The sequence below is a fragment of the Nansenia antarctica genome (assembly GCF_963989245.1).
Source record: "Nansenia antarctica genome assembly, chromosome: 1".
NCBI classification, from domain to species: Eukaryota; Metazoa; Chordata; class Actinopteri; order Argentiniformes; family Microstomatidae; genus Nansenia; species Nansenia antarctica.
The window spans coordinates 84,743,987-84,752,961 of record NC_137674.1 but is presented as its reverse complement, the minus strand read 5'-3'; positions in this window follow the sequence as shown (position 1 = coordinate 84,752,961).

Genomic DNA, 8,975 nt, shown 5'->3' with positions numbered 1-8,975 from the left:
GTTTTCAACCACTCTCTGCAAGGATTTACGGTCATGAGCAGCTCTCAATGGTGCACCTGTCGATTGGCAAACGCCCCTGATGGCTTTTCGGAGGTCTGATCTGGCCACAAGATGGCGCCACTTACCCTGTTATTTAAAATGCACATTTGGAAACGCTGTCACTCTCACCCTGTATGACCGATAATTCAGAAATTCAGAAACCTGCTGCATACGTCTGTCTCTTCACAAGGAACGCACATTTCATTGCAGCTATATTTAGATTGTCTCTTTGTGTGTTTTAGCTTTTGCTGCCTTTTAGCCAGGTCTCTTGACCTCAATGGGACTTCTTGGATAAGTAAAGGTTACATAAGATAACCAAAATGTACCCCCCCAGACTGTTGGAGTGAGTGTGTGTGTGTGTGTGTGTGTGTGTGTGTGTGTGTGTGTGTGTGCGCGCGCGCGCGTGCGTGTGCGCGTGCGTGTGTGAATTACCAGTCAGGTGGCATCAATAATAAACGTGCCATTAAACAACAGACCACCTATTTCTCTCTCTCTCCCTCAGACAGACAGACAGACAGACAGACAGACAGACGGGGCAACATGCAGAGTTCGTAGGTTACTGTATTGAGCTGAGTAATAGGTGACTGTGGAGGGGGGGGGTTTGACTCAGAGCGTTATTTTTGACGCCTAGACGGAGACAGAGCATCCTCCTGTCTGTCTGTCCTGCATCACACAGCTCTGAGCCCTGCAAGGAGCACGTCCTACCCGCTCCCCTCTCCACATAACCGGTTATCTCCTCAGGTCCATATGGGGGTCTTCATTTTGACGGTGTTCCTTTGGACCTTCGTTGGAGGTAAGGTTGGAAATCGGAAGCGAAATCGGGACGCTGTGATCGATAAATATGAGCGTGTTCAATCTGAGATATCGCGGTATACATTCTGTAGGTCTTCATGCATCCATATTGTGTTGTGCTAAAAGCATTTATGTTTATTTTAATATGTCATGTTTCATCAAAAAGGATTCTGTCAAAAGCATTGAAGAGAGTCTCGTCTGTCTGGGTGTCTCTCCCTTTGGTCATGTCACTGCAGGATTGTACCTATCCTGGCTGGCAGGATATCATAGAGCCTGTTATTTTCAGGTCTAATCGATTAGATTGATTGATTTTCACCCTAGGAGAAAGCTTGAGACGCTATTGAATAACAGAGTAGGTCTATTGCTGACAGCTGATGTGTGTAAAAATAAAAACACCCAGCTACAAACTAATCGTTTGCGAATTACGTGACCCGGCACAGGTGACCGGGAGTGCGCACATGCGCTCCTGACACACCGAGCTACATAACACACCCACGTCCACCTATGTTTTGTAGCAGAAACATTATATAATATTATTATTATTATTATTATTATTATTATTATTATTATTATATAATGCATATAATATTATTATTATTATTATATAATGGCTGCGTTCGTAAATTCGCTCTGAGACCACCGGAGCGCACACTAATTGGACAAGAGGCATTCCATGAGCGAGTGATCAGATTCCGGAGCGAATTGACGAACGCAGCCAATGTTTTTTTTAAACGTGTTATGTAATTCCTTGAGCTCTACATATGATGGCTTATCAATCCAGTGCAATTTGCATGCTATAGCTACTCATATTTTTGTGAATTAACGGGTTGATCAAAAGCTGTGGTATCAAAAGGCATATTAAAAGGCTACGTATTGTGCATGCAGGAAAATACACGTGTGTTATGCAGGTATGTTATATTACGTACATTTATTCTTTTTGGTATAACTATAGGCTACGGTAAGCCATGATTGTACGCCTGACATGAGTATGCATAGCCTATACAGTTGTCAACAAAGATCTCCTTGCTGTGCACGTGCACACACAGCAGGGTGTGATGAGAGGACGGCCAAGCCAGTAAATGGGATTGCAGATTTAGGAGCGTGGTGTTCCCAGCTTAGGAAAGAGCACAGCCCACTTACACACTGCCTCCAACACTCTGCTGCTCTCATAGGCCACTGTATAAGGCCTTGTTGACAACAGATGCATCTGTGCAGAGTGCATGCAATGTGCACCAGTGGTCTGGCCATGTGTCGATACAGAAGCAACGTTTTTAACATTAGAACAGCCATGGTGGCTGTATACCTTTGGCTTTGCACTTGATAACATTTCAGGACCCTCCTATCATGACTTTTCCTAGATATGTGCGTTCTACCACCCAGTATCCTTTCCAGTATCCACATTTTCAAAATCACATCAGGATGAGCTAGTATGAAGCTATTTCGTAGTTTTTCTGTGTAGGAGGCAGGCTAATTTACAAGACGCGCCAACTAGTGGTCTTTGTGTGTGTAAATAGCAGCTTCCCATTCTAAAGAGGCAGGGATTCAGTGACTGATTTGGCAACCCCCCCCTCCTACACACACACACACACACACACACACACACACACACACACACACACACACACACACACACACACATGCACATCAACTAATGCCATGGAGATTTCCTGGACGGTAGAAGAGAGTTTAAGCTCCTTTCCTGTGCCACCACCTGACATGTGACTCTGTTGAGCTCAATAAGGAAGTAGATTCACCCACGTCTAAATTAAATCACAGACAATTACAACTGAACAATTACCAGGCTCACCTTTGAGGCGTTTATCTATTAAAAGTAAAAGTATTGTTGTGGTAGAAGTATTGCTTTTGTTGAAATACACAATATATAAACATCTACAGATGTATTTTCTCTCTCTCTCTTTATAGTTTATAGTTTTAGGTTTGGCCGACTGCTCTAACCTCTCTCTCTCTCTCTCTCTCTCTCTCTCTCTCTCTCTCTCTCTCTCTCTCTCTCTCTCTCTCTCTCTCCCTCTCCCTCTCTCTCTCTCTCTCCCTCTCTCTCTCTCTCTCTCTCTCTCTGTCTCTCTCTCTGTCTCTCTCTCTCTGTCCTTCCATTCTAGTGGGATGTCTGCCTGTATCCTCACCTCTACCAGATGCCAAGGTCAGAAAGAGGGCGTTTGTCATTTCATTATTGTCATGTGTTTTTTGAGGATGTTTTTCTGCTGCTAACCAATTGTGTCTGTGTGCGTGTGTGTGTGTGTATATGTTTGTGTGTGTATATATATATGTTTATGTGTGTGTATATATTTGTTTGTGTTTGTGTGTGTGTGTGTGTGTTTGTGTGTGTGTGTGTGTGTTGTATGTTTGTGTGTGTGTGTGTGTGTGTGTGTGTGTGTGCTCTCAGGTGGCTGGCTGTGTTCAGGACCCTGTACAGAGTGATGGAGGTGGACCACAGCCTGGCTGTGACAGACAGCTGACAGGTGATTTTGTAAAATCTGTTTATTGGGTTTTAGAATCGTTATGCATAGTCATTCAATCATGAATGCATCCCCTCTTCCCTCCCCCCCCCCCTCCCTCCCTCCCCCCTCCCTCCCCTACACCAACGCAAACAAAAATGTGACACAGTCTGATAATTCGGTCCGATGTATGATCTGATTCAGGATCCAATGTAATGATCTGACTTTTCTTTTTTGTATTTTGGCTGCACCTCTAGTATGTACTCAATGTCATGTATTCAATGATCCATGTTGTTCCATGTTGTTCTGTGTTGTACAGATGAGAGCCTGGATGCTCTACAGCGCCACCAAAGGCTCCTAAGGGAACTACAGGAGCTGGCGCAGGAAGGTCAGTCCAATGTTCCTATGTTCAACCAATCAATCAACCAATCAATCAACCATTTAATAAATTAATCAAATGTATGTGTACAGCGCTTACATATTTGGTTCCTTACTCTCAAATATGTCTATGGACAATGACACACTTCAATCAACACTCCTTCAAATTGGCCCCTAGTCAATGTTTCAGTTTTGCTTTGTTTGTTTTTTGTTTTGTCTGTCTGATCATTTCCGTTAGAATTGTAAAGCGTCGTGGCCCCGCGGTGGTGTAGCGGTCTAAGCACTGGCCACTAGTGCAAGCTGCCCACCGGGGACTGGGATCGAATCCCAGCTCGCCAGATCCGGATATGGCCGGGGCACACACGGGGAGCGGCATATTGGGCGGCCGCTCCCGAGGGCGGTATAGGAGTATTTCCGGACAAGGATCCGTCGCGCAACACCGCCCCCTGGGTGCCGGAATAACGGTGCTGGGCTCGAGGAGCCAGTCAGCTAGTCTGCCTGGCGGCCTCCTCTGGGGCTGCCGGCCACAGGGTCGTGCGGCGGATCCTACGCAATAGGCAGGGGATAATTGGATGCTAGGTTGGGTTCAATTGGCTACCAAATTGGGTGAAAAAGGGATAAAATCTGAAAAAAAGAATAAAAAAAGAAAAAAAGAATTGTAAAGCGTCCTTGGGTTTTTGGAAGGTCGCTATAGAAATTAGAAGTTATTATTATTATTATTATTATTATTATTATTATTATTAACACAATGGGTGTGTTTATCTGGGCACTGTCACTAACCCACTAATTGATATATACTAATTGAGCATTTTTTATTAGAAACTAATGGAAGTCAATGGACCCTCAAAATTAGCATGTTTGAAATTTCATGCCCAAATCATCTCAAATTCTCTCAATGATTCGATTTCAATTAATGACTTGATTTTTTGTTTTAGCACTGGGCTCAAGCATCATCTTAGTCATGTGCTTGAGCTAAAGACAGTCAATAAGTTTGTACTTCTTTCTATTAGTTTAGTTTTTTGTTTTCCGTTATATTAATTATTGTTGCTGTAACTTGCTTTGCACATATTTGAAATACCGTAAACATCTCAATCAATCAATCAATCAATACTGAGTAACAACTTCCATTTCATCTCTTCCAGAGAGAGAAAGAGAGAGAGGTTATGAGAAGGAGAAAGAGCAGTACGAGATGAACCAGGCGGATGGACAGAGCAACAGAGACGTGAGAGATGAGGAGCAGGAAGAGATGAAGGTCGTAAAAACAGACGACAGCAAGACGCAGGGAAAGGAGGATGAGAAGGTGGAGAAGGAGGAGAGAACAATGGTGGAGCCCAGACTGGAGAAGGAGGAGAGCAGAAGGGGGGATGAGGAGGAGCGCGCCAAAGAGCTGGAGGAGCTCCTCGCCGAGGAGATCAGGAAGAAAGGGAAGGAGGAAAAGAACGATAGAGAGCTGGAGGAACTGCTCAAGGATCTGAAGAAGAAAAGGTACAAGTCCGCTAAGGAGAGAGATCTCCAGCAACGGTCCGCGGCGAAGGAGGAGGAGGAGGAGGAGGAGGACAAGAAAAAGGAGGAGAGGGAGCAAGAAGAAAAGGAGAAAAAGGGAGAGAAGGAGCAGCTAGAGGTGCTGGAGGACCTGGAGAGGGAGCGCAGCGAGGAGAGGAAGAAGAATGAGGTGGAGCTGCTGGTGGAGAAAGAAAAGGTGGAGCAGGAACTCAAGGAACTCCTGGAGGAGCAGGGGAAGGAGCAGGGGAAGGAGAAGGAGAAAGAGAGAGAGGAGAAAGAGGAGGAACTGGAAGAGCTCCTCAAGAAGATGAAACGTGTGCAAGAGGAGGAGGAGGAGGACGAGGAGGAGGAGAAGAAGAGAGAGAACCCCGGAGGCGAGGGAGAGAAAGTGGAGAGAGCGAGCGAGAACGATGGAAAAGAAAGTAGGAACGAATTGGAGAAGGGGAGAACGGAGGGAGGAGATAAGAAGAAGGAGGAGGGGGGGGAGGTGAAGGAGCCTCAGCAGAAAAGAGTGTTAGAGAAAGCGAGTGATGAGGCGACCCGTCAGTTTAGGAGGGAGAGGTACAGGGAAGGGGGGGATGCAGAGGAGGATGATAATGATGAGAAGGAAGAGGAGGATGGAGAGAATGATGAAGATGATGCTGAGGAGGATGAAGGAGAGGTAAGTGGGTGAGGTTTCAACTGGTCATAGTAACTGCTAATAGTTGGAGGTGTGTGTGTGTGTGTGTGTGTGTGTGTGTGTCTGTGTCTGTGTGTGTGTGTGTGTGTGTGTGTGTGTGTGTGTGTGTGTCTCTGTGTGTCACGCACAGTCAATACTGTATCTGATCTGTTTTCAGGAACTTCTGGAGATCGAGGCAGAACTGCGCAAAGTGACTTCAGAGCTTCGGGATCTACGAAGGGGATAAGGTCCACACTGACCCTAAACACACACACACACACACACACACACACACACACACACACACACACACACACACACACACACAGTATATGAAGAGTTTTGTTGCAAAACGCTATATCCACCTTTTTTTTTTTTTTACTATCTCCTATAAAGTTATTGCTGTCTTGACATAAAGATCCTTTATACATTTGAAAGCAATAGCTAGTCTATGCTTACAGAAAAATATATTCTTGAAGTTGTAGATTTGTGTAGATTTGTAATTATAAATGTGCCATCAAAACAAACTGAAATGGATATATAGCTTTTTGGAATGAAACATATGTGACACGTTCTAATGCTTTGGTCCGCATGTCGGCAACCAATCATAACGTTCAGACTTTTCTTTTTAAACACGGAACTATGTTTCAACGTTGTTGAGAATCACAACACAAACTCGCTAGTCAAGCCAAAACACTGCAACAACGCAATGGATTGGGTGAGTAATCCCCACTGCTACCTAGTTAACTAGAACACTATTTTACATTGTTAGCAGGCTCACAAAACAAGCTGTGTTAGTTGACTAGCGATGTGTCATTAATTTTCAACAACGTGAAAATGTTTTTTCTAAAGAAAAGTCAGATCATTACATCAGATCCCGATATGAGGACCAAAGCATTAGAACGTGTCACACATTACACCAATCAGATCTGGGTTTAATGCCATTGTCCAATTCCTGAAACAGGTATTTGAGGTGTGCTTGATAGCTTGGAGTTTGCACTTTTGGAGAAAAAAACAACAATGGCATTCCATTGCACAAGGCAAACTAAGCGCAGTTTGAAAGTATTTGACATTATCATTACTACCTAGGTCTGGATTTGGATCCATAGCATTTTCATTGACTTCATTTTAGAAAAATGTGCTTGCCAGTTGCCATGTTGACAGAAATAGAATCTTGTGTGCAATATAGACACCGTTTACTTTGCTCCTTTCACTCTTTTAAATGCAGTAAACCATACAAAACATCCCACTATGATATTTCCAGGTGGATAAAAAGTGTATTTTTGTGCAATAATCAAAAATCTGTGATTGTTACTGTGTGTATTAAGTGTGTAACCTGTTACTTGTTATTGCGACTGTTACTGTAAGGAATGTATTACTGATATTCTGACATTTTTTATTTATATTATTTCCAAATGTTTATCAAAATGTGAGGATTGTGTATCTGGCTTCGGCACTGTTAATATCAGACTGTTAATATCAGACTGTTCAATGAAAACTGTTAATATCAGACTGTTCAATGAAAACTGTTAATATCAGACTGTTCAATGAAAACTGTTAATATCAGACTGTTAATATCAGACTGTTCAATGAAAACAGGGGTGACACACAGAAAGGGGTTGTGACCATGCAGACTTTATCACCGGTATGGCCGTGCAGACTTTACCACCGGTCCATGTGACAAAAGAGTCAATTTGGCAGGTTTATAGTCTGGTTTACTGCTGTGGCACCCCTGGTTCTCACCCAGCCTTGCACTCTTAACCAGCCAAGGAACACAGGAGGTACAGGAGATACTAACTAAGCCATGTGTTGTATTTGTTAACGACAATAATGAAGACTGTTCAGGAAACTTTTGATTTGAAAAGAGTTGTGATGTTATTTTTACTTGTAAATAAGGAAGTTGCTACTGTATTGGTGTCTAGGCTTAGTTTTAACACTACCAAAAAAAGACACACACATTTTTATTTATTGTATATATTTGTTGTATATGTATTTACTTGTTTAAATCTTATAGAAATTCTTATGTTATTTAGTTGTTTTGTTTATCGTTGTTCTATGCCCCCTTGGATTGTATGGTTTATTCTTGTCTTATTATGTAGTTTATATTATTGCTAAAAATGTGTGTTTTATTGATTACTGTTGTTGTATTATTGTTGTTTTTATTCTGTGTGGATATGTTATGTTAAAGCACTTTGAACTGCAACGTTTGCAGGAAAAGTGCTTTACAAATAAAGGTTATTATTATTATTATTATTATTATTATTATTATGTACTGACCTTTTATTATTAAGAGCTCTCTCTCTTTCTCTTTCTCTCTCTCTCTCTTTCTCTCTCTCTCTCTCTCTCTCTCTCTCTCACACACACACACACACACACACACACACACACACACGCACACACAAGCAGTGGCAACATCACTTTGTTACTAATACATCACATACTTGGACGTTGGTGAGGAGCGGCTGTGATTGGCTGTCATGCTCATCAAAGGGTCTCTGAGAAGACCAATGGCTGACGGGGATCTACCTGGAACAGCAGATGTAAAGATGTACATTCAGATGGAAAGCAATGAACACCTGTAGGACCAAAGCCTCTCTCTCTCCGCCCCCCCCCCCCTCTCGCCCTCTCTCTCTCTCTCACTCTCTCTCTCCCCCCCCTCTCTCTCTCTCTCTCTCTCTCTCTCGCCCTCTCTCTCTCTCTCCCCCCCTCTCTCTCTCACTCTCTCTCCCCCCCCTCTCTCTCTCTCGCCCTCTCTCTCCCCCCTCTCTCTCTCTCTCTCCCTCTCTCTCTCGACACGCTTGCATAAAAACAGGGAGAGAGAGAGAGAGAGAGAGGGGACCTTCACTACATCATTACATTAATAAAGACCTACAGTTCTGACATAATAGACTATATGTGTTGACATAGTTTTCTATTATTTTTACAGTGTTTTTTGTAGTTCACTGTTTTATTCTCATGTACTGTATATATTCATGTAACTTCCTTATTACGATTACGATCAAGCCAGCACATCACACGGTTCATTTGGAAAAAGAAAGAGAAAGTAAAAAGCACAGGGAAGTTCACCATTCCCCTTATTCACCGTCGTCTCTCAGGTGTCTTGTCTACTTTTTGCTGCAACGATAAAGACTATTACAAGGCTACAAAATATA